Consider the following 26227-nt stretch of genomic DNA (forward strand, 5'->3'; position numbering starts at 1 on the left):
CTAGCAACCTGGAAAGGTACTTAGCTTCTCCAAGGCACAGTTCCCTGAGTGGGAAGAGGGCTAATCTTAGCGCCCGCCTTGTAGAGACACCGCGAAGACTCGGGACATCAGGGCCAGAGCTCTGAAGGTGAGGTTGGGGCACTCTTCTCTGCCCCACTGACCGTAGGCTGCAGCCCTGCGCTTCTCCTCCTAAAGCTCCTGCAGCTTCGGCTTTCTCCTGGGCTCTGGTCCCTGTGGACACTCCTCACTGCGAGGGTCCTGGGGCGGAACACCCTGTACCCTGACCGTGAAGACAGTCACCATAGTACACAAAGTGCGCCCTCTCTTGCACAGTGGGCCTCCACATCCTGCAGTAACTCTATCTACCAGTACACGGAACGTGTCCTCTGCACCCAGCACCATCCTCAAGCTGGGAAAGTGGCCTTGACCGAGGAGACAGGAACTTTGTGGAGGTTACGTGTCAGCTGGGGAAGACAATGGAAGAAATAAAAAGAAAGTCTAGGCAGTGAGTCGGGCCTCAACTGAAATAACGCAGGATGACATGAGGGAGCGATGCGGGGTGTGTTCAGCAGGCTGGTGGGGGAAGGCCGCCCCGAGGAGGAGGTGGCTTTGGAGCTGAGACCTGGCTGACCAGAGGGAGGCGGGTGGCCATGAGGGGAGGAGATGTGTTTTGGGTGGTTGGAGGGAACAGCTGGTGCAAAGGCCCAGCAGCAGGAGGGAGCCGGGCCCTCTGAGACAGAAGGATGGCGGGAGGTCTAGAGGGCGGGAGAGGAGTGACTGGGCAGGCCCGGGTCAGGGGGCAGGGGGACCTCGGTGGTGGGGAGTTGGGGGTCCTCTGAGGAGTGCCATTTCCGTTTTAGGAAGACCACTGCTGCCGCTGGGTGGACAAAAGACTGTAGGGTACAGAGTGGGAGGGAGCGAGTCTTTTCTCTGCCTCTGCTGCCCATTACTGGGCAGAACGGGGCACGTTTTCTAATTTAAGCTCCAGCTAAATTAAACTGATTTAGCTTCATGGAACCTAAGAATTAACGGACAGTCTGATGACCCCCGTGCAGCTGAAATGTGAAAGAAGCATGAAGCTCTCCACATGGACAGGGTAATGGACAATGGTCACGGGTTCTGACCTGCTCAGTCACAGCTGGGTTTTAATAAAATTAACACATTTGGGAACTCTGTTGTATTTCTCTTTCTCAAAACAAAATAATAAAGTGTACCACCCTGGTTCCTGTTGGAGGCCCGTGGTCACCCAGAGCTGTTCTGAATGCCTATTACTGCATTATCAGGATTTCTCATAAGTCCTTCCCAAACAAAACCTTTAGGAGAAGGTTGACTTTAATTTAATTATTGGGAATTACTTTAAGATTCATGTTTTTCCTCATATTACTGAAAAGTAATCATTGTGATAATGAAGACCGCATGTGTCCTGGATCTAATTATTAAATCATTACATTGTTTTATAGTTCGCGTTAGCTGCTTCGGCAAAAGGGTCTGATGAAAAAAGACAGAAGCGTTTTTCCTTTTCTGCTTTGACATTTTAGTTTCTATCCATCCAGTTCACTCCAGCCTGAGGAATGGCAGAGTGGGGACCTGGGATTGGCCTTTGTGGCTGTTGGGGTTCCAGAAGGACGGGTGGGAACCAGGTCAAGGGTCTCCAGCCTTTGAACTGGCCCTGAATGCTGGCAAGAGGGATTCAATGGGCCAAGTCTGGGCGCCTTTTCTGATTGGCCCTTCCTGTTGCCCAGTCTTGTCCCTCTGTCTGCCCTTTATCCCTCACACCCCACAGGCACTCCCTGTAGGCCTGCCTGCTTTCCTCAAAGTCCTCTAAAAGGCAAGCATAGAGCAGCAAGAGTCGGGGGAATACATGTGTGCTTACGTACCTGTAAGGCTGTATTACTACAGCTAGGCAGCTGCGAGTCGCTTGCCTTGGAATAAAGCTTGTCACCAGAACAAATGAGCAAAACCAATGTGCCTTAAAATATAAAACAAAACATCATGAGAAAGCTCTTAGGACAAATTAAGGCAATTTGTGACTGCTTTGTGGGTAAAATTCCAAATAATTGAAAAACACCAGATTATCAAAATCTTTCCAAAAATTTTTGCAGCAAAACAATCTCATGTGAAGCCATGTGTACTGTGGGGGCTTGGGGCTTCACTGCTGCCTGGCCCCTGCCTCTGGGGCTTCTCGCAGTTGCTCTGTAAACCCTCCCGGATGGATTGCTGACCGAGTCTGAGTCTTTCCCTGGAAACAACGTACTGTCAGGCTCCAAACAGAGGGAATGTAACTCACTTGTGGTCCCCTGAGTCAGCACTGATGAAGGCCCCACGAAGAGAATTAGCTGAGCCCCGGCCCATTCCAGGAAAGAGCAGGAGTTGCTCTGTTGCCCAGCATGGTTCCGAGGGACATTGCCACCTGGTCCACTTCATCCGCAGGGACAGTGGAGGGGATGGGGGTGCTCATCAGTACACATCTGCAGGGAGAGAGGGAGTCCCAGGGCCTGGAGGAGACGTTTGAGCCTCTGTTGTTGGACGCTGTGGACCTCGCTCAGCTTCGCCCTTTGCTCAGACCCATCCACTGCCCTCGGCTGAGCACTCCAAAACAGGTGCGCAGTTAGTGCTTCCGGACTGAACAGCTGCAGTGTGTCTGGGGCCACGCTCGTGTCTTCCCACACATCCCACTTCCCTTGAGTAGGACAACACTTAGTTTTCCTCCAAAAAGCTTTGGAGTTAGGAACTTCAGTTCTTTGCTGTTTTTGTAATTGTAAGGTGACCCTGAGGCCTACTTTTCAAGAATCCTTTGGAATTGAGAGGTATCAAACCATGAAGGAATGCTGAAGAACCTTAGAATTGTTTTCTCTCTGCATCCTACTCCTCCTGCAAACCCTTTATCTTTAAACCTAATCTTTGCATCCACAGGAGCCTTTTCCCCAATTAGTAAGTAGATACGCCTGACCAGAGACACTTCAGTTGCTGACTCATTCATCACTCACTCTCTGATATTTATAGAGCAACCGCACACATCCCTTACAGTGGGAGATGCTGGATGATGGAACAAGATAGGTCCCTGCTGTCATGGAAGCAAGTGCCCACCGGGGGCTGGCCATGAGAACAAGTAAGCAAGGCTGTGTGGTGCATGCGGAGGGGGAGGGCACACTGGCGGCGTGCTAGTGGGACCCGCTTTCTGGGCATCACAGGATACACTCTCCCTGTGGAAGGAATTAAGCAGGCAAGAGGAGTGAGGTTGGAGGCCCGGGAGAGAAGTGGTCCAGGCAGAGGGAAGAGAGGGGCAACAGCCAAGAGTCCGGAAGAGGGTTTGAGAAACTGAAAGAAGCAGTGCAGTGAGAGCCAAGGGGGGACGCTGAGGGGGTGCTGGTGCCCGGCTGTGGTCTCAGGGCCATAGCAGCTAGAGACATCTCTAACTGCTTCTCTCTTGCTTGGACAGGTAAGTGTTGGCCAAACTCTCCCCTGCGTACTGGAGAGTTCCAAGTCCTGGAAGAGCTAAAAGCATGTCATTAGTGTCTCTCTGAGGACTTCACTCCCCTTAGGAATGCTGCTGTGGAGACTAGAGATGAAGACAAGAAACCCCCATGGAGAAGGGAAGTTCTCAAGGTCCCTGAGGGCATCCCCATCATGTCATGCCACAGAGAGGGGCCCTGCAGATCTGTCCCTCTGCCAAAGCAACTCTTTGACAAAGAAGAATGTCAACAGCGGGTCCTAGGAAGATTCTGGAGACACTTAAGGGGAAGCTGCATGCTGGGGACCTGTTTCTCAAAGCCAGTGGCTCCTGCACATTACGGCTGAAGCATCAGGAAGTCAGGAGTGGGTCTGAGCCAGGACAGCAGCAGAAGTTAGAAACTCAGCGCTAGATGAGAGACCCCCTCTCCACCTCCCCCTACATAGATGGAGGCCTGCATATCCTGGGAAACCAAGGGAGAACTCCCTAAGTAGGTTAATTTGCATTTAATAGGGGCACAAATTGCAGCAATGACTAACCATGGCAACAAGCGATCCTATTAGGCTGAAATTAAAAATGGAAGAAAAAAAGGAACACCTTAGGAAATCCAGCCACTCCCTTCTCGGCCGTGGGGACAGATTACAGCCCAGCAGGCTTTACGGGCTGTGCCGCACTTGGTTTACTGCTGGGCTGCCACCATCTTGAAATTCTTAACGACTGTTGAACAAGAGGGCTGCGTTTTCATCTCACTGAGCCCACCAGCTGTGTAGGTGGACCTGATTCCAGAATCTGGCTGCCATACCTGGCCCGTCCCTCCACATCTGCCCCACACACAGCATATTCCATCCCTATTTCTCCAACAGATGATTTTGTGGCAGCATCTCCTTTTTTTCCTCTTAATTATTATTTATCTGGCCTTTTAAATTAAGATATAACATGCAAACGGCAAAGCTCAGAAACCATAACCAGTGGTTTTTGTGTGTGTATGAATCCTCGTAAGGTAATAGACATTTCCATCCCCCAGAAGGTTCTCTGGTGCAGCTTCTCAGTTATCACCCAGGATCCACCATCCTGATTCCTAGCACTACAGGTACGTTTGCAGCAGTGTTTTATCTCAGAAAGATTTTCTTATTTAATTTCCTAACTTCTCTTGGAGGTCCTTTGGAATCTAGAAAATCTTAAAGGGAGAAACAAAAGGTAGAACTATTCTAAATAACTCTAAACACCCAAAGTTGAAAGAATGTCTGAGTCCTTCAAATAATGCAAGTTTAGTTCTATTTTGATGGTCCGTTTCTGCAATGAGATCCTTGGGTCTTTTAGGAGACGCTTTCAGGGATCCAGAATCATATATTTTTGAAATGACGTATTATCTTAATTATCTTAATTGTTTCACGAATGTGAACTTGGTATGAAGTAGCCCCTTGAAGCGTGTTGCTAAGGAGGGAAAGGAGATTAACAACCTAATCAAGCATTTGGAAACAACTGGCATGCCTCATGGAAAGGGTCCTCTAAAAATTTCATTTAAAAATGTAATTATATTGATGAGAAAGGCATAGTCCTTTGTTTTAGAGAGTGGATCTTATAGTTGGAGAGCATTTAGCTGAATTGATAGAATTATGTTTAAAATGCTGTCTTCTTAATTGTATAAAATGTAATTTCCAGGCTTTTACTGCAGAAAGAGTTGGGTTTCTGGAGTCTTCTGTTGTTTTAATGTTGATTTGGGGGTGACCACTGGTGTTATTGGGAATGGGGAACAAAAATGAACGAGGTTTCTATTTATGATATTTCAATGTCAGAGCCCACCTTGCTATAGGCCAGGTGGCAGTGGCCTTGTAGGTACAGATGGGGGGGTGGCAGTGGGCGGGCGGTGAAAAGGGCCCTGGTGGGGCTACTTGAGAAATGCACCCCAACTCCAGGCCCCGCGGAGCCTGAGCCTCCTTCTCTGAACGCCTCCCTTCCTTTTGGGAAATCAAAGCCTTGGCACAATTTTTCAAATCTTCTTTTTCGTGTCATTTTCACATTCTGTGAGGGAGGGTTGGATTTTAGAAATAAGTCGTTGGAGCCAAAACAAGTTAGTGATAAGCTGGGAAGAAAACGCTCTGAGATAAAATTCCGGACTGTGAAGCAAGTCCCCCAAGTCCTGAGGCTTATTTCCCTGTCTGCAAAAGCTCGTGTCCTTTGATCCTAGGGTCCTCTGTCTCCTGGTTATTTATCCAAAGGAAAGATTACCCAAGAAAGAAAACATGCTGCCTGCATGAAGATGCTCATGAGCATTGAAATAATAGCTGAATACATGAACAAGCACCTAAACTCGAAAACAACCTGAAGGCCTCTGACAGGGCCTGCAGGAGCTCCTGTGGCCATCACAAAGATTGTCCAGACAAACAGAAACGTTTCAGAGATAATGTGAGGAAAGACCTGAGAACCAAAAATTGTAGGTACCCTTCACGGTGAGAAAAAGGAAAAAGGCTATTGTCTCAGGGTCGTGGGATTCTGAGGGAAGGACTTCTCCCCTTGTTTGGCTTAAAACTGTGTTTTTATGGTAAATAAAATACAGAGAACAAAGAGGAGGAGCAGAAAAAACCCCAAGCAGGATCCTGTTAGCACAGTTCTGGGGGAGAAATGACAGCATTTCCAGCAATGAGGCCATCCCTAGCTTGTTTAATAATCTTTTCAGGTAGCCATGGTGGAAGGGAGCGATGGATATGTGGAAGTATATGTTTTTTACATTACTTCCTGATAGTAATAAACAACTTTGGAACGTTCACAGAAAAATGTACTGTAAAATGACTCAATTTGCTCCACAGCCAGTGAAGATATTGGTCCTATCTCTGCATGATGGGGGGACAGTGGATCTAAGAAGGCCACCGATGATCTTGTTGAGGGTCCAAGGCAACACGTTGGGCCTTCAAATGAGGAGCCCTGTCTCCCAGTCTGAGCCTCATCAGAGGAGAAGGAACTAGAGGAGTTGCTGGTCTGCTCTGTCCTCCAAGACAAGGAGGACCTCTCATCCGCACCCCACAGACTTCCCAATTTCACCCCAAATTGGTCTTGCTCAGTCCCAGTGGCACCCCTCAGAATATCTCCCGCCCATTTGACCTATTTGTCCCTGGGAGGTGGAAGATGAAATCTAGGTTCTAGGCCACGAGATCACAAGTTCAAATTCCCTCAGAGGGCAGAGCCGGGGGTGAAAGTCTTTGTTCTCATGTGAAATGCACAGGAATGCTCTTCTTTCTTTCGTAGAAATGTGTTTTCTCCAGTTTTTTACTCAAAACCTGTGGTGCTCTTGGTTTATCTGTACCCATTTTTGAAGGAGACTATGATAAAGGGAAATATTTATCCTATTTGAGAAAAATACCCTGCAACTAAATGATAACTGGCAAGGAAAATAGCTTTGGGGAAACAGCAGGGAATGGTGGAAGATGTGGCAAAATTGGAACATTCCATCCAAAGGAGCTCGGTGACGGCTCCTTGCTGCCGTGTGGAAAAGCACGTCCCATGTTGTGAGATGTCCTTATTTTAAAAGAGAAGCTAGATCCCTGAAAATGTAAAATCTCCCAGTAAGTATATATAATATTTAAAGAGAGAGAGTGAGTTTCATTTTAAAGAATTTCAAGAAATCACATCAGTTAAGGGTCTTGGTTTGGGTTTCCCCAGAAGCAGACCCTGAGATAAGGATTCAAGGACAGGCAAGGATTTGGGAGGGGGTCACAGGAAATACCCAGAGGAGGGTGGGAAGAGAGAGAGGGAAGGGAAGGAGGCCAAGAGCAGGTCCTCGGATGAACGGGCCCCTGCCGTGGGCCGCAGAGGCTCGGCCCTGCTGGGCGGCTCGGGGCCGGGGCTCTTCAGACTTTCCGAGGTGCAGAATTCCTTTGTCTGGCCAAACCATGGAGGACTGATGTTTTCATAAAATACAAAAAAATGGGAACAAAGACGTACAAAATACAAGCCTCCTTTATTATTATTATTATTATTATTAGCTTCAACAGTTATAAAATTAAAGTCTCAAATTGCCATAAAAGTTTCTAAGTGCTCACGCTCAATTTCAGCACTTGGCCCAGCACAGACTGGTAACAGACAGCTCAGGAAACCGGCCAGCACTGGTGCTGGGACCATGCTCCGAGTCACAGGACTGCTGCAGACCACAGCTCAGAACGATCCCATCTAAGGAGTAGGGAACCAGGGGGTATTTATCCACTCCATCCTGCCTGCATTGATGAAGGGCTGCTTCCAGGGGCACTAACTCTCCAGCTATCTGTGTGTCCCCTGCAGGCCTAGCGCCCCTGAGTAGAGTGGCAGGAGACGCTGTGACAGTCTTCAGGCAGAAAGGTGAGTGCTAAGGGGATATGGATGGGACACCAATGTCAGCGCTCCCTGGAAGTCTTTTTGCTTCACCTTAGCTCCATTGCCACGATTCTCAGTGTGGTACCGGGACCAGCAGCATCAGCATCACCCGGGAGGTTGTTAGAAATGCACATTCTCTGGCTGCACCCCAGACCTGCTGAATCAGATACTCCAGGGTGAGGCCCAGCCATGTGGATTTTGACAAACCTTCAAGGGGGTTCTGATGCATGCTCAAGTTTGAGAACCTCTGCCCTAGTGCATTTTAGAGCAATGAGGCCAATAAACAGGTCAGGAGAAATATCCTCATCCTCACATACAACTAATTCAGACTTCACTGCGGTTGATGCCTTTCTTTCAAAGGGCTCAGCATGAACTCATTTTCCAAAGAATTGCATTATTTAAATAAATACCAAGCTTAAGCTCTATATTTCCTTTCTCTAAACCATGCTGATAAGTTCAATGCATAAAAATCGCTTTAAAATCCAGCTATGAAGATTTGTGTTGGGCAACGTTTCCCGAGTCAGTCCTCTGTAAGATGTCAATAGTGGCAGAGGATAAACTCTCTTCTGCAATGCGACACCTGCCTTACTTAAACTGTCTGAAGCAGAGTTCTCGCAGATTAAACAGGAAATGCCATCTGCAGAGTCTGGGATCCTTCCAGGGCCTGCGAAGGATGGGACCCAGACAAAGAAGAACAAAAAGCCTTTCATTTGCTCAAAGTGCTCTATTCCTTAAGGTGCTTTCATGGAAATAATCTACCGAGATCCTGGTCGTAACCACGTGGGAGAGACCAAATAGTAGAAGTGATGTCTCCATTTGGGGGACAGGAAGATGGAAGTGTGGACAGTGAAGGAGCTTGTCTGGGTTTGTGTTGCTCGCTGAGTAGGGGGCTCCCGCCTCCTTGCCCAGGGCTCCTTCTTCCCTTGAACCAGAACCAGAACTTATGGAGATTTGCTCAGATACAAGGCGTTTCTGTTGAGCCTTCTGCTATGCAATCATCAAACAGCGGCTAGTACGTGAGGTGTGGGCTCAGCTCCCCCAGCCTGGCTGAGTGTCCCAGGCCGCCTGTCCCACCCCCAGGTTGTCAGGGTTTCCTCATTACTTTGGTGTCGCCAATGAGTCTGATGAAGACAGAAGGACTTCATTAAATAGATAATTGGTTCTGAGACTAGAAAAACAAATGGAAGCACAATGAACGTGCTCTGCTGTTTGTGGACATCCGTCCACTCTAAGCGAACAGCCCGAATTAATTGGATGGTTTAATTTTTTGGCCTTTTGGCTGTCTCTGTTATAGTGGTTCTCAACTGGGATGATTTTGCCCTCCCCCTCAGTCCGGGGACATTTGACAATGTCTGGAGACATTTTGGGTTGTCATTACCCAAATGCTATTTGGAGGAATGCTATTGGTATGCAGTTGTGGGGAGCAGGCAGAGATACTGGTGAACAATGCACAGGACAGCCCGCACCATGCAGAGTTACCTGGCCCAAGGTTGAGAAATGTTGCTCTATGGCTTTACGCCAGCATCATTTTTCCACTCAGCCATACCTAGTGAATCATAATAAACAAAATAACACGCTAGAAAACTAGGAGGAGGGGAGGAGCAGATCTCAGGCATCAAGAGTACAGACTCGCTGCTGAGTGAAGCTGGGTGTCTTCACTTCGTTCCCTCTTTGCCAAAGGGAGGATTAGACCTACTGAGGGTTCATTAGTTAGTGTCTTTTGGCTCTATTTTAGGCAACCCAACAACCAATTTGTTTTTTTAATGGAAGCTTAAACTATAACCTTAGGCCATCTGTATTGAAATATGGATTAGGGGTGAGCCGGCTCCAGCTTCTTCCTGCTCTGGACACAGGCTGGCCGCCGGGCGGGAAGAAGCGAACCTTTCTCGCTTTACCTGTTTAGCTGCATTTGGCAGCTTTTTGTTAGTGTCTACTTGGTTAGCTGCCACCGGGCCATGCCGGGCGGAGGAGGACTAGAAGAGAAGAGATTCAGGCAGGTACAAGGTAGGACGTCAGGAGGAGACGGGTGAGGAGCTGGGAGGGGTGAGACCCCAAGAGATGGAGCTGGTGAGGGAGAAAGGGGGAGAAGCGTGGCTCCAGAGATTTCTCCGTGGAGCTAGAAAACCCCCACGGATGCTAGGTTTCTTGCCAAGGTACAAATAGTCCAGCACCCTAGAGAAAAGTCTCTGAAATCACGTCGGGTAGAAATCTCAATGGCACTTAGAAGTGTGAGTGTCGGTTCAGTTTCCTTCATGCTACCTCTTCCTTCTTCTACCTGCTTCCTGAAACAGGGGCACCAAAAAGAAAACAAAAATCTACAGTGCACGAGCTCCCTCGAGCCCTACATCAGGTTTCCCAGTTTCTTAATTGGAGAAATAAAAGCAATCATGCCTGCCTCCTGCCTTTTGTGTAAATGAATACATTTTGGTAAACCATTTGAAGATGCACCAAAACACACAATTATTCCCGGCTGAAATGGACCATCACAGACTCACCTCATGAAACACATCTCATTTGCTCCCTCTCCTAATCGGATTTTCATGCAGTAACTTTATTAGTGTGAAAATGGAGCCCAAGTGCCCGGAGAGGCATGGATTATAATGTTAATAATATTTACTATGTCCAGAGTGTCTTCCTTTGATCTGGGGATCAGGAAGAAGGCTGAGGTGGTTGTAAAATAATCCTCACATTGGAAGCATGGACCCCACAAGGAGAAACAGAGAGAAACTCTCCTGTGCGTCCACGAAGGAATTAGTCTCCATTCAAAAACCGGGTGGAACCAATTGCTCCTCCCGCCAAGGGTGGGACGACCCCATTTTCCAGGGAGCTGGCGTGATAGGTTTGATCCTGATAGCAATGACTTGATTCCAGTTGTTTCCTTAGTGTTTTTATAGAAATAACAAATGCATTTCCAGGGTAGTGGTCTATCTTCACCCACAAAATGGGAGGTGAGCCTCAAGCTGGGGTGATTCCGTCAAATCAGATGGGTACAAGATACACACGGATTCAGTTACCATCCTGGAAAGGACTTCATCCAAAGGCAGCCAAACAGGAAATTGGAATTTCTCCCCTCTCAAATTATCCATTATCTGCAACAACATCTTAATAAAACAGACAAGGGGTCAGTAATTTGAGCCTGGTAATTAACCTGAAAAAGAACAGCTTAGCTAGACTGTTGAGCGCAGTAATACATTCTGACATATAATGACACACAGATGAAGGGCAGGGGCGCGTGAGGGTGGCACGGCAGACTAGACGTTAGACAGCTGGCCCTCAGCTTTTCTCTTTCCAGGCGTTGCAGAACAGGCCCGTGTGCAGGTGGGACTGCTGCTGTTGGCTGGGGCCACGGCTGGGGCCTTTGACAGGCGGTCCAGGCAATTGCATTTAACCAGACTGTAAGACAATTAAATGAAAATGAAATGTCTGTGTATTTCCATTTCTTTTAATAACAGCAAATGCGAAGTTTCCTGAGAAGCTTGCCTGGAAAAAGAAATTAGTCTCAGCTTTCAAAGAGAAGGGAGTGGGGAAGCTGTGGTAAAAGCTCCCTGTGTGAGTTTGGTGCTGGAAGGTGGAAGAAGATGGCATTCCACAGGGAAATGGAAAGAAAAAAAAAAAAAGCCAAAAAACACCACCTCGGGCTGTCACTTTCACTGCGCTTATCTCGTGGCTAATTATAAGATCTTGAGGACTTGGCCCCAGGCAGCGAAGGGCTTCATGTAAGACCCAGAACTAAAAGGATGCTTCGTTTATCTAAATAATAGGCTTTGTCAAACACACGTGGAGTGTGTGAGCTGTCATTCCGAGAGCTGATTTTGTAGCAATCATAGCCGTCTGCTGCATTCCAGCGGCCCAGCTCTGTAATCAGCCAGCCAGCCTGGAGATTAGGAGCTCCTGGGAAGAGTGCTTGCAGGTATCATGTGTCTGCAGCTAGAGCCCAATTTGAAGGGCCTTCTGGTTGTCAAGCTTCGGTCTCATTTTTCCTTTCCTCTTCAGAGATAATCACAGAAACAATTTCATTTGTCTTTCACGCAGGGAGAGCAATATGGGATTTCACAGCCTGAACAGGCCTAAGTGGTTAGCCGCATTCTTTCTCTGAGAAAAGAGAATTCTATACCTTTTGATGTTCATATCTTCCACAATGTTTTAGTAACCCCTGTTCTCAGTGACACCCACTCCATTCCCACCCATCCTACTCCTCGCACCTTCCAATCAACGGTCACCTCCTCCGATGCCTCTGACCTGATCCCAACTGGCTGGCCGGGTCCTTTTTCTCTCCAGGGCTGGAAAATAGCTTTGCCTCCAATTTTCCAAGCCCTGAGCACATAAATCTCTTGTTCCAAACTTATTCGTTACATTTTAGACCACCAGCATAGAGCAGCGCTGCCCAGAGTCAGGTGGCAGACATCCAGAGAGGGACGCTGGCTGGGAGAATCTGGCACAGCATGGAACACTGAGAATATGAAGCGCTAATTTCATCTCCCAGCCTAGGCACTTGCTTCACAACAAGCTACATACTCTGTCAGTGTCCCCTGCTGTGGCAGCTGTCAGGGGTGCTGTAGAAAACCCTTCAGTTATTCTGTGTTATCAACATTTGAGTTGATGCTCAGAACAGAGAAGCCTCATTGTGGTTTCCTTCTGAGAGGGGAGGGATATGAATCCGGGATCATAAATGAAGTCCTGGCCACACTCTGGCTTATCGTGGGTCTGCGGACCCATCCAGGGGTCATTTCTCTGATTCTAGAAACATATTTAGAATTGACATGCTGGGCAGACGGTGCAACCCCACACGGGGTCCTTGTTCTGTGAGGTAAGAGCTATCTCGATGGAGAAAGTCAAGTGGAAACTCAAACTTCATCCCCTCTAGCCCACATATCACATCCCAGAAGGGGTAGCGATCAGCTCTACTCTCAAGGAGCTACAAGACCCAGGGATGAGGGACCTCATGTCTCTGTGTGACTCACCTATTAGCCCTTGCAGAGACAGAACGGGTCCTGCAGGGCAGCTGGAGACTAATATAAGCCCACTCCATAACATGGGATCCCTGATCAGTTTCTGTGCTAGCTGTGTTACCTTTACCAGAGCAAATTAATTCAGCCCCAGGTATAATGTATGCAGCCACTGACTGGGCAAATGAGTTCTTTTCAATCTTGATCAGAAAAGAAGTCCAGAAATGGTTTGCATTGATCTGGAACAGACAGCAGTGCACTGGGGCTAGTTAACTCTCCCACCCTCTGTCACAGTAAAATCAGGATCACCTGGACATCGCAGACATGACATTGATCCATTACATTACACTGATCAGGCCAAAAGAGCAAGAGGTGGCTGGCATGCTGGAGGCCTTGAGAAGACGCAAGCTTCAGAGTGTCGAGAGGGACCCTGTGAAGATTCGGGGGCCTGTTACTGAAAGGGCTCCAGTGGCCAGAGCCACGCAGAGACACGCTCTCCAAAGTGGAAGGCAGAGCACTGCCTCTTGCACCACTGGCCATGGAGGAAGCACAGCCCCCTAGGGGTCTCTTTAGGTCCTGAGGGGTCTCTTTAGGTCCTGAGGGGTCTCTTTAGGTCCCGAGGCAGCACATTCCACTCCTGGCACTGCTGTGGTGTATATACCAGATGGCACGAGCCTGCCAGCTTTGAGGGGGCCCAGAGCAGGCACTGGTTCTGTGGTAGGTTCAAGCTGTGATGCAAGCAACCCTGCTGCGTGGACTGGATGGTCCAGCAGGTGCCCCAGGGCTGGGGGTTAGTGATGGGGAAAGGCACTGTGTGGAGTTGAGGCAAGCCCAGGGGGAGACTCACAATTTAGGTCCCTGGGGTCTATCTTTACTGGAAAATTCTCTACCTGGTGAAAAACAACTCCTGGAGTGCCCTGGGAGTGATAGAATACCTAACCATGGGACATCATGTGATCACAAGGTCATAACTGTCCAACATGAACTGTGTCCTTTTCCCATCAAGCCATAGGGTTGAGCTGGCCCAACAACAGCCATCATAAAATGAAAATGGCACAGGATTGAACACAAGCAGGACCAGAAGGTGGAAGCAAGCTGCATGAGCAGGTAGCATTGGCTGTGCCACCTCCATTTAGTGACAGAAGGCTCCCAGATCCCCCTTCAAGGAAGGACTTGCTCCCAGCTGCAGGAAAGGTGGTCAGCAGAACTGCTGTGAGCTATCTGTTCCTTGAGGGCGGCCTCAGCTGCTTTACCAGAACCATTCCTTCCCGGGGCAGCCAGTATTCTGGGACTGGGAAGGCCCTGCCGGACCCTACTTCTTCCCACAGTCCCTGGGGACTAGCAAGGCTTCGGGGGCCTGTATCTGGATCAAAGTTCAACTTTCCCTTTGCTCTGCGCTGCCTCTTTCTTTCACAAGTACCGGTCCCCGATGAACACCTCATACTTCAAATTCCATTTCAGCATCTGTTTCTAGAGAACTCAGCCTGTGACAGAGACCCAGCCCTGGATCAGTGATGGAACTCTGTACAGATTTGCTCCTCGCTCGGAGAGAGAACAGGCCAGTGCAGTGGCGTGGTGTGGAGGGCAGGTTCCATTTCCAAGCTGGCAGTGGTGCTGCCATCTATAACACTTAGGGTCCAGGGTCAGCCTGGTTGTTTCCTGGTCTCTTCCCTTCCAGCCTGTGGGGGCAGAGGGTAGACAACACGAGGAGGAGACACTCCTGCTTCTGAAGGGCTTTGTCCCCAGGGTGACACACTTCCCATGGCCACATCCAGCTGCTTGGCAGGCTGGCAGCCCAGGCTGGGTGCCACCTGGACCCACGTGTCTCATGTTGTGTCTCATGTCAGGTTCTGCCAGAAGCTGACCTTGACACTAGGAACTGAATGCAGGGAGTTGATCTGGAAGGGGATCTCAGGAAACCCTGGGAGAGGATGGAAAACGAGACAGGGAAGGGAAGGGAGCCAATAAACCGTGTCACAAGCAAGGTACTGCACGCTATGAGAGGAATTTCTCCCTGAGCTACTGTGAGAGACCAAGTAGAACATCCCAGGTCGTCCCCCAAAGAGGGAAGACGCTGAGGTGTCCACCCTGCAGTCTCTGCCCGTGGCTGGTGGGGGCTGATTCCGGGATGGGAGCTCTGGCACAAGTGGTCTCTGGTGCAGAGAGCTGCCACTGCTCAGTCAGCAGTGCTCGGCGTGTGGGGCTGAGCACCCAGGACACACTCGGCCTCTGCGGCCAACGCTCTTTGCCTGGAAGGACAGCCAAGTATCACTCCCTCACTGTTGCTCTTCAGAGTGACTCACTGGAAACAGGTAAATAGATGGACTTCTGAGGGAAATTTGCGCCCCTTCCCTGCTTCCTTCTCTTCTTTCCTCTTTTCCCTCCCTCCCTCCGTTCCTTCCTTCAATACCATCATGGCCCAGGTCCCGTGCTGGTCACCAGAGATTCACAGTGAAAAAGCCTCAATCAGAGCCTTCATAAATTTCTCAGTCTGGTGCAGAATATCAGACAGCTGTGTTGGAGTGAATGGCAAATTTCATAGAACCCAGAGGATCCTGGTGACCTTCCTATGAATTTTAAAAACATACCTTTTCTTTTTATGCAGGGCATCTCCAAATATTATTTTTTGTAGTTTATCCAGAAAAAATGCATACACACAAGTGGAAATCACTTGCCTGTGTTCATGAATGTCTGTGTGTATGTGCATGTGTTTGCACGTGCACGTGGGGACACTTTTTAACCCTGGGGAACCCCCTTCATCACAGGGTAACTGGAGGAGAGATTTTCCTTGTCTTTCAAGAAAACTTGTGCCTCACGAATGCAAACACGGCCAATCTTTCTTTCCTCTAACTTCAGTGATAGTTTTGTGAAAGCGCCTGGGACTCTTTCCCTTGCCTAACCTTCAAATCAGATTTGGGAGTGGAGGAATGTTAGAAATGAATTAATTACCTCCCTAAATACAAGCGGCACACGAGTGCACAAGAGTGCAGCAAGAGAGAGGTTCTTATTTCCTATATAGAAAAGGTTACCAGAGAAATGCTCCTGAATTATTCTTCCTTCCGTCTCATCTCCCATGCATTTGAAAGCCATATGTACCAACTCATTTCCATATTTTCTTAGAAGCCTCCCTTCCTCCGCCTCTCCTCTCCCCTTCAGACGCGCGCACGCAGCCTGGTCGCGTCGCTGAGACACATCCTTCTTCATGATTTCCAAGGGCACCCCGGGAAAGGCCCTGCCTCTCTAGTGGGCAATGGGCTTTTAATTGTCTTCTTGATACAGAGGTGGTTCCCCGCCATGAGTTCCAGCGTCTGAGAAGGTAAATGTTTATGTGCCATGTGAAAGCAGCTCCGTGTTTCTCTCTTCAATCTCCTTTATTTGGCACCAGCTCCATCAGAACCACCTCTGGAAACTTCTCAAGGAAACTGAAAAAACACCGCCAACGAGCTTTTTCCTGCCGCTCTCCCTGTGAACTGGCCAGGCTTGGGGTGCCTCGACTTCAGGGGAGGACTGTGGGGATGAAAAAAAGAAAGAAAACCCTCACCCGTCTCTTTTAAGCATTTGACTTAAAGTTACATAATAGAAAAAACGTTTTGAAGACACATACACAAATTGGTACCAAGTCTTTTCTATATCAAACTGTGCTTTTAAAGTTTTGCAGGCAAAATTTATTTGCAGGCAAATAAATGCGAGAAAAGTAAGTTCAGGACGAAGGCAATGTTATGACAGTCCTATAGACTCAGCCCCTTTACAATGGAAGTTTAAAGCTGTAACCAAAGGAAAAAAAAAAAAGAACCTCTGGAGCCACAGTTTATCCAATATATCGAATCCAGATTTCGTAAACCACAAGAATGTCATCCCGGAGACCATATGCCGAAACATGTTTTCTTCAGAACATCCAGAGTGGAAACTCAAATATATGATGAGGACAATTAGGTGAAATTTGGAAAAAGCCAAACCCAAGAGACCCAGGGCAGCTTCAGGCCAGGGCCAGTTTGGGAAGGGGATTCATCTTCCCAGGAGGTGGGGGGTCCCCAGTGAAGGACGGCACGGCCCAGGCCTGAGGAACGGCGGAGTGTTTGACGGCAGCCGGGGGTGGGGTGCAGGACTGTTCCTTAATCTGCAGTGTTGCAATGGCGCTCTGCAGGTTTTCTTTTCATCTAATCTTGGTAATCCCGTGTCAGGAGGAGAGTGGGCTCTGCTGTGTGCGTTGCCACCATGTGGAACTCAGTCCTGATGAAGGCTCGCAGCCACAAGAGGGGAGGGAGCGGTTCTCAAAGTTTGCCCCGACACAGATGAGCAGGGAGGCCCTCCATGGGCTCGCACGTGGGAGTTCAGGCTGCATGGCCTGAGGAGCCGTGGCCATCAGCGGGGGGACGGGGTAGCCTAATAGTCAGCAGTCCACCTCCAGACTCTGCCTCTCTCCTTCCCCTCAAGTTGAATTACCTTCGCTCTGAATGGGGAAAACCAGCCCTACTTTTCTGGCTTGTGGGGAGGATTGCAGAGAAAGCATACGAAGCATGTTTTTGAGAAATTAGTTTTCCTAGCGATGACTGTGATGACGCGAATCACCCCGCACCTCGTGCCTCGGGAACTGCTTGTCTCCTGTGTGCACACCTCTCTGGACCAGGCCGGTTTCTAGAAGCCAGTGTATTTGTGAGCCAACCAACAACTGCTGAGGGTTTCTGAGGCATGGCTCCCATGCTAAGCACTTCACAGGGATTATCTTCTCGAATGCTCTCAAACAAGATAGGGGCCACATCCTCTTCAAGCTGTGGGTGGGGAAACCAAGTCACAAAGGTGTTGAAGGAATACAGCTCAAGGAAGGGGTATGAGCCCTGATGGGTTAGCCCTACTGCCTGAAATGGCGCTGCCCCTGCAGCAGCCACGAGCCAGAGATGACCACTCCAGTTTAGATTAACCACAGCTGAATTTAAAACTCCATCCCGCAGGCGCTCAACAGTCACACATGTCCGGTGGCTCCCATATGGACCAGCGCTGACGTGGCACGTCACCATCCCAGCAGAAATCTCCACTGTCGGCTCTAACGCTTCCCTTTATATCCCAACCCAGGGACAGACGGCTCACAAAACAGGGCAAATTTGGTAGTGATTATTCGCATGTGAAAAAGAATTGTGGACTTCCCAAAGGAGCTGCCCAAATGATTTCCATTAACCAGAGGATTGAAATGTCTATTTACAGATCATTAACTGCTTGACAGACAAGGCCGTGCGGGGAAGGGGAGGGGTTGACAAGGAACTGGAGAATGTTCTCCAATGATGGGCGGTGCTTTCTGCTGAGGCGTGATTAGACATGAAGACAGAGGAGAGTCCTAATTTGAAGTGGATGCCACCAGGTCAGCAGGTTCCAGGTCACCTGCTCAGTCTCTTCCTTCCGTTGGACTTTGGGCTTAAAAATGGGGTGCCCAGCTTCAGAGGGCAGGCCTCCAGGGAGCCCAGAAAGTTCACTTTGAAGATTCCCTTCCTTCTCCACATCTGACTTCTCATCGGGCTCACCACCGATTGCTGGATGGCCTTGAGCAGGGCCTCTGACTTTCTGTGTCTCCGCCTCCCCATGGGTGGATGGGAAAGTGGGGCAGCCATGTTGCACCCTCCAAATCCCCTTTCCCAATTTGGCGCTTTCAGTCACTATTTGTGGGAGGGGAGTGTGGGGTTTCAAGCATGAACGAGACAGGCACAGGCAGTTCGTTAAACCTTTGTGGAAACTCCTGCCACGCACCAAGTTTTAGAGGCAAACTCGATGTTGAATAAGGGGGTGACTGACCGACTGGACAACAGAGCCGTTGACTCTGTCCTAGGATGTGGTCCCCGGAAGCAGAGCTGTGTCAGGAATTCTTGCAATGAGGGCTTGTTCTTGGGAGACACGTGTTGGGGAGTCAAGGAGGGGGCTGGGGCAGGAGTTAATTGAACAGGTGAGTTCAGGGGGCCGGCCCGGTGGCGTAGCGGTTAAGTTCACGTGTTGCCATTTGGAGGCCCGGGGTTTGCTGGTTCTGATCCTGGGCGTGGACCTAGCACTGCTTGTCAAGCCATGCTGAGGCAGCGTCCCACATAGAAAAACTAGAAGTACCTACAGCTAGAATCTACGACTATGTACTGGGGCCTTGAGGAGAAGAAAAGAAAAAAGAGAGGAAGATTGGCAACAGATGTTAGCTCAGGGCCAATCTTCAAAAGAAAAACAATTACATCTATTAAAAAAAATGATGAAGTGAGTTCAGGTGAATGAGCCTCAACCTGATCCCGTGGAAACTCTGGAGCACGAGCCACTCCTCAAAGTTTGCTCTCCATGCCCCCCCAACCGCCCTGACACTGACCCCCAGAAAAGAAAGACCCAGGCTGTCAGACCCCCACATCAGACAGGCATTGACTATGTTGATTCATTCATTCAATATTTCAGTATTTGATGCCCCTGGTGAGGAAGGGGCGTGACCTCTCAGGCACCTGCGGGCAAGGGGGCTCCCATGGGCCAGTGGCCATCTTCCAAAGGAGGCTCAAGTTGAACTGTTTGCAGCTGACGGGTGGGTGTGTCAGCCAGGCAAAGGGGATCTGAATAGGCCACCCACAGCTTCCCTACACAGCTCTAGCATCTTGGTGTCCATGATTGTCCCATCACTGAAAGAGAAGAAAGGGCATTCTGTTTACATTTGTTGAAGTTGTTTCAAGTAAAGGTATGTTTTGACCCCTTGGAGTATTTCTTGAGGTCCCTGGAATACTGCTGCTGTGTCCTCCCCAGGAAGAAATGACGCCTTCCGGCCCTGTCTCTAGTTAGCCTGCCGTGATAAATGACAGCTCAAAGGTTCCAGGCAGCGCAGACAGAGTGGAAAGCTGCCTCATTAACAAAGTACATCCTCACACATTCTGAAACAATCCACCCAAAGGGGCTGCGTTCATTACAAATATTTTCATTCAGTGCGAGGCTGTGGCAGAGTGTTTGGCCATCTGGAAGCAGGAAAGAGACATTCAGTTGCCCGGATCACCAGCGTGCTTTGCAAAGCCTTGGTATCTAAGAGTCTCTAACAGACAAGGGCTCGTGAAAACTGTGCATTTTGCCCATCGACGCAAACCTCTTGCCCATTTACGTGCAATACTTTTCTGATTAGTCGAACTATTCCCTTCCAACCAGGCAAGGCAGTCTGGGAGGCTGGAAAGAAGTCTTTTCTCGCCAGTCTAGAAAGAAAGGCGATTTTTTCAAAGAGTTACTCTTGTCTTTCACGGTCCAAGTAGATCTGTGCCTGTGTCTTAACATCTGAGAGGAGCCTCTGGCTTCAGCTTTTCCATCTTCGAGGCCTCAGATGTCCCCAGTACCCTTGCAGCAGCCAAATTAAACACGACGATGATTAAGAGAATTAGAATGTGACAGCACGTGCCTCTTCTTTGTCAAAGGCTGGAAAGAGAGCTGGGCTGACCCTGGTTTCTTAAGTCTGTAGCACAGATATGTTGGCAGCGGTGCTGGAACAGCACAGGAGGTCGACCACGAGTCCAGAGTTCAGAGGGACCTGAATTCAAAATCCCAAAGGCTGTGGACTTTGGGTAACAGTCTCAAAAGCTTACCAGTGCTTAAGCTCTAAGCCTCAATATCCTCATTTGTAAAATGGGCATAATAACATCAATCTTACAGCATTACTGTGAGAATTATTAAGTGTGCAGCGTGAATGCTTGATAAATGTTAGCTGTTATTATTGCTCATGACAATAATATTACTGGCCTACGGTTCTCGTGGAGATCAAAAGCAAAAGCCTGAAAAGAAGGTCCCCCTTCCTGGAGAGCAGTCTATTTTACATGTATCTTCTGGAACTTTCTTATCAGAGGGTATTGACATTTCAGCTTCCAGTCTTAACGTGGGAGCAGAGCCCTCTGCAAAGCTGGGGATGGCAAGACCTCACCTAGGCATTGGGCTTGTGTGTCTCCTACTTGGGAGAGTAGGTGGTGATTTAGGGGGGCCAACCCAGCTTTCTTCGTGGAAATGCAGCCCTCTCCCTGGAGGTGGGCAGCTGAGAGCTACACAGACGCCAAGAGAGCTTTGGTGTACTTTTCTGGAAGGCAAAAAGGCTAAGAATGTAAAGTGTAGGTCAGTTGATGACCTCAGAGCACAGAATTCTTGGACTTTGATCCTCCTGCTGATAAGATGTAAATGTATGTAAAGAACTTTCTAGAGATAGAGGTTAAAGAGAATTCCCAGCTAAGCAGTTTCTCTCCCAAATGCTGGAGACTGTAAGACTTAGAAGATAAAATAACCCTGACTTTCCTCTTTCTTAAGTTAAATTTCTTTCATCTTTGGATTTGTTTCTATCTTGCTTCTCAGCTCACATATGTTTGCATGGGTTTAATTAGGATGAAACGTCCACGATTCACCACCCTCTTTGGCAAATGAAGAAAACGAGCACAGAAATCAAGGAAGACAGAAACCACACTTGCCTGAGAACCTTCATCACCTGGGATTTGTGGCAAATCTGTTTCCCTGAGCGTCCTGAGTCTGCATGGGTGGGAAACGGCCGAGTGAAGAGGGGAGACAGCTCCGGGCAGTGGGTGCTGGCCGTGAAAGGCGTTTCCCTGCTCCGAGAGTTTCCACAGGGAGATTCTGGTTAATAATGGTGGATTGGACACTGGAGACTTGCGAAGAGAGTGTTGTGTGCTCACCACAAAAAAATGGAAAAAATAAATATATAAGGTGATGGATAGGTCAGTTAGCTTGATTGGTGAAGTCATTTCACAATGTACATGTATACCAAAGCATCCAGTTGTACACCTGAAATATGTAACCATGTTTATTTATTACTATTGATAAATAAAGCTGGGGGAAAAAAAGAAGAGCTTCTGCTCGAACTACGGAAGTCCCCCACATCCCACGCTTCTGTCCTACTGACCTATATAACGCTTCTGCAAGAAGGAAACAGACATTAAAAACACTTCCAGACGCCCATCTAATGGACAAAACAACTGAATTCAACCACATGTCTCTTTAGCTCAGGTATCTTGCTGAAACATGGCATAATGAGCATCCATCTCTTATTGTAAATGAAATATTTTCAAGGCTGCTCTAATTCAGAGAACATGGTGGATCACAATCTTTTTCACTTAGCCAGGCATGGGGTAAGGGTCTATGCAGCTGTCAATGTAACTAACTAAGCAGGAGTTCCAGCAGGTTCCAGTGCCGTGGAAGGTTGACCCAGAGCCTGGTTTGAAACAGAGGAGATGTCATTAGAATTTCTAAAAGCAAGAAGACAAACCTGGGGAAGGCAGGCTTTTTAATTCACTTTTTTCCCACCAGATCCTTGTCTTCTCTTGGAGTTAGAAAGTTTTTAGAGGATTCTGAAATTAATAAAGGCAGAATACAAGAATGAGACAGGTCACAGGAAGTGGGCACACACGCTTCTCTTTGAGTTTGGGAGAAAGACCACCTTGGCGCTTCTTACTACTCATTCCTGACTTTTGTGGAGCGGACCTAATGGTTTTCCCATGCCCTCCTGCGGGTAAATGACTCCATGCTGCTGGGTGAAGCTGTGGTGGCATCCAGGCTTGGAATCCCAGGGATGTGCTCGCTGGGGCTCCTCCATCCCAAGGGAGATGGCTTGGATGCAGAGCCAAACTGTTTAGAAGTGTGATGCCACCGGCATGAAAATGTTACCGGATAAATAGATAACCCAGGCATCAAGTCACCGTGATCCAGAGCCCATAATGTCTGGAATGGGCAAAGCTGCAGAGACGAAGGACGCCATTTTGATAGGTCTGATCCAAATGAAGAGAAGTCTGATAGAGATAAGAGGACATCTGTTCCTCTGACTCTAGACAAATTGATTGCTAGATCCGCAGGGTGGGTTTTTCTTGCTCTTCCCCTTCCTTCCTTCCCTCCCTCTCTCCTCCCCTTTCCCCTCCTTTCCATCAATCCTTCCTTCTGTCCTTCTTTCCTTCCTTCCCTCTCTCTCTTCCTCTCTCCCTCCCTCCCTCCCTCTTCTTTTCCCTCTAGCCCTCCCTACTTCTTCCTTCCTTCACTTTTTTCCTCCTTCCTTCATTTCTTGGCTGGAAGTTTCCAGTTTAGTTGTTTACAGAGCTGAAATCAACTGGCTAATTGTCAGTTTTTCTCTCTGCTTCATAGTAAGCAGTGTCTTACCTGAGCTAAATGCTTACTCACGCAGGATAATAAGAAATACAGAAAGCCACAGAAGCATTTAGAAGACAAACAGGTTATAAAATTGCCTATTAGGAACTCTAATTTAAAATCATTTCCAAAAGCTTCTGCCTTCTTTCACCCAGCTGCTACCCCCTCCTTAAAATTTCCAGCACTACGTGCAAAATGTGGATGTTTTCAAAGGTCAGGCCAGGAGGCTCACTTGAAGCCTCAATTACTTTCTCATGAAAGGAAAAGAGGGTTAAAAAAAAGGCACCAAGATATTCCGAGGAAATTTTAATTAGGTACCAAATGGCAAATGCAAATTCAGATCTTTCCAAAAGCTAAGATGAAATGGCTTACCCAGAATACCTGTTGCTGATAAAACTTACTAAGGTGAGTGGTGGGTCGTGTCTATGAATGAGAAGACACACTTGTGTGGCACATGGCTGTGTTCATGAAAGTGCTGTTATATACAAGCCAAAAATACGTTCAAAAGATCTTTGTAACCAATGGAAAGAAAAATGTGTTATTTTCATGTCATGTTAATGTGTTTTTTTCCCTGCGGCTAATTATGCTATTTCAAGAAAATAATTGGAATTGGCTAGAAGAAATTAAGAATAGAAACTTGCAAATTATATAACCTAATGAATCTAACTTTTAGTAATGAACCTAGTTGCTACTTAACACGCATCACTGAAACCTGCATTAAACAGAGGAGCCCTCCTAATTCTTCTCATTCAACTGAACCATTCTTAATAATTCATAATTAAGTCTGGCACAGAAATGATAGTCTCCATGGCAATATTGATTTATTTGCTTTTTCTGTCTCTGCCAAATGTTGAAAAATGACAGAATTCTGAGTTGAAGGAGGCAAGTGCCATCAACAAGGATCACAGAAGAAAAGAAGTGACAAAGGGCTTTACCAAAAGTCCTTTCTCTCTTAACTCCCAGAAAGACGAGATATAAAGTGGAGGAAAATGGAATGTGGGGCTTATGGGCTCACGGGTTAGGGTTTAGTGTGAACTAGCAATGACGAGCACATAGTGGTCCTGGGAAGGTGGGAGCCCATTGAGATCCGTGTCCATAATGTGAGAGCAAAGGTCTTCTGAGGCTGGAGAAGAGACTCGGCCCCACTCACCCCATCTCCAGCTTACTTTCTGCTTGAAAGACCATCAGAGTCTGCGCTTGCAGAGAAAACAAGGTGAATGAGGACAAATTCAAAAAATGCCCCGTGCAGTCTTCATGTCTTCTCCTTGGGCCCTTTAACTGAATACACTATAGACTTGAGAATGTGTGCTATTAACATAAACTTGAAAAACCCCAAATTGGCTTCCGACTGCGATCACTCATTTTGCCTGTTCTTCGTAAAACAGTCCCTCTGCTCGTGCTGAAACGTTCCCCAAGGACCCGTCCTCTGAACCCTGAACCCTGACACTGAAGGAAATGAAGGCAGCTTGAACGCACAGATCACAATGCTGCGCCGTTATTTTTAGAACACAGAGTAATGAAAACAGTAATACTCATAATAAAAGTAATAGACGCAATTAAAGTCTATCTTCAGAGATATAAACAGGAGTCAAACAGTGTATAAGCATCGTATTTTAAAAGTCCAATTAAGAATCTGCCTTGAAGGGGGTTGGGAAGAAAAACCCAGGGCATGAATGCCCGCATGAACGCGCTGCATCCTGGACCGCTGTGTCCAAGAGTCAGGCCCTCCTTAGCCCTGGAGGATCTCCTGTTTGTGATTTATTGTGCTTTTTCCTTTAATGCCTTCCAGCCAGTTGGGCAACAACATTTTATTGAATGGGAGTTTGATGTGTGTTGAATGGTGTACTAGAGGCTTGTAAAAAACGGCTTAGAATAATCTAAGGCCAGCAACATTTCCCAGAGGAAACGCTGAACCATCACACAGACAGAGGGCTGCCTTTGGGTGAAGGATGTCACATTTGGAAGACTGGCTTGGATCACACTCACAAGCCTGTGTGCACCACTGGAGGACTGTGCCCTACAATGAGACTCCAGATGCCAAGCGAGCTTGGCAATGTGTCCAGATACTAGTGAAGAAGCAGACCCACCTGGATTGGAGTTCAACTCTGACACCAACCAGTTGTGCAATCTTGGCCAAAGTCACCGCACCTCTCTGAACCTCCATTTCTTTAGCTATAAAATGGGGATGATTGCTCCTGTTCTATCTGCTTTCCAGTTTGTTTCAGAATTCAGTGGATATGGGAGATGTGAAAGCAAAGGGTAAAGTATAAAGCAGATTGCAAACAAAGAGTCCCAGCTCTTCCTGTACCAGCTGTGTGACTTTTAACAAGCTACTTAACCTCTCTGTGCCTCAAATTCCTTATTCATAACATGGAGATAATAGTAATATCACTCTCATAGGATTGTAGTGAATATTAAGTAAATTAATATGAAGTACTTAGCATAGTGCTTCTCATTATTACTATTAATAATTAAGGCTTTTGTTGAAAAGGAAAGTGAAAAACAGATTGCCTTTTTCTGTCTGAGAGGGACCCAACTTATGTCCATCAAGTCGTGGGACCTTGACAGAGCTTCCTGAGAGGACCCTGAAATAAATCCCAAAGGACAGCAAGGCCATTAAAAATTGTGTCAGTGATGTAATTTTAAAAACAACATGTAATTCCCACAAAAACTGGAACAAATGAGATTTTACTCTCCAATAAGTGGATGGCTACTGTACGTGTCTGTCTGTGCAGGTTCACACAATAAAAAAACAAGCAGAAAACTCTCATTCATTCATTTAGAAGTCAACATTTGCTGAACCCCTACTGTGCATGAAGTTCTTGCTAAACATAGTAGGGACACCTGTGACAGAGACGCCCTTGATCTTCCCAGGAGAGAGTGCCGATTAAGCGGCATGCTACAGACGTGTCGAGAGGAATAAAAAGGCTGGGAGCCCAGAGGAGGGGCTGATGTGCTTCTTGGGCGCAGGGGAAGAGGGTCGTGGGGACAGACAGAGCTGGAGGAGGAGTTTTGATCAGATAGAGAAGGGGTCAGCCCAGTCGGGGCAGGGCGACGAGCACAGAACATGGCTGCCTCCTACGAGCAGGGAGAGGAGAGGAGGAGGGGTGGGCAGAGTCTGAGGAGCCTGGAATGCCAGACCAAGCTCTTTGGATCTCAGCTGAGGCAGCGAGCAGTCAAGGGAGTCTCTAAACGGGGGCAGGATGTGAGCTAATCTCACTGTTGGGTGCTCACTCCAGGTGGTGTGAAGGTTGGACCAGAAAAGGGAGAGACCAAGGCACGAGGCCCTGAGCAGGTGTTAGAGGTTTCGGCAAGAAACCATTGGACTGGCTGCCCTTGACCCAGATGAAACACCCCAATGTCTTGACTTTAGCAC

General features: G+C 47.9%; 1 long non-coding RNA gene across 1 annotated transcript; it reads left to right on the forward strand.

The window, feature by feature from the left end:
* The first annotated feature begins 2930 nt into the window (after positions 1-2930).
* LOC139078315 (uncharacterized) lies at positions 2931-8181 on the forward strand. Its single transcript, XR_011531251.1, has 2 exons — positions 2931-3109; positions 3440-8181. It is a non-coding gene; the product is annotated as an uncharacterized lncRNA (long non-coding RNA).
* The last annotated feature ends 18046 nt before the right edge of the window (positions 8182-26227 follow it).

This window comes from Equus przewalskii, chromosome 21, assembly GCF_037783145.1.
Source record: "Equus przewalskii isolate Varuska chromosome 21, EquPr2, whole genome shotgun sequence".
NCBI classification, from domain to species: domain Eukaryota; kingdom Metazoa; phylum Chordata; class Mammalia; order Perissodactyla; family Equidae; genus Equus; species Equus przewalskii.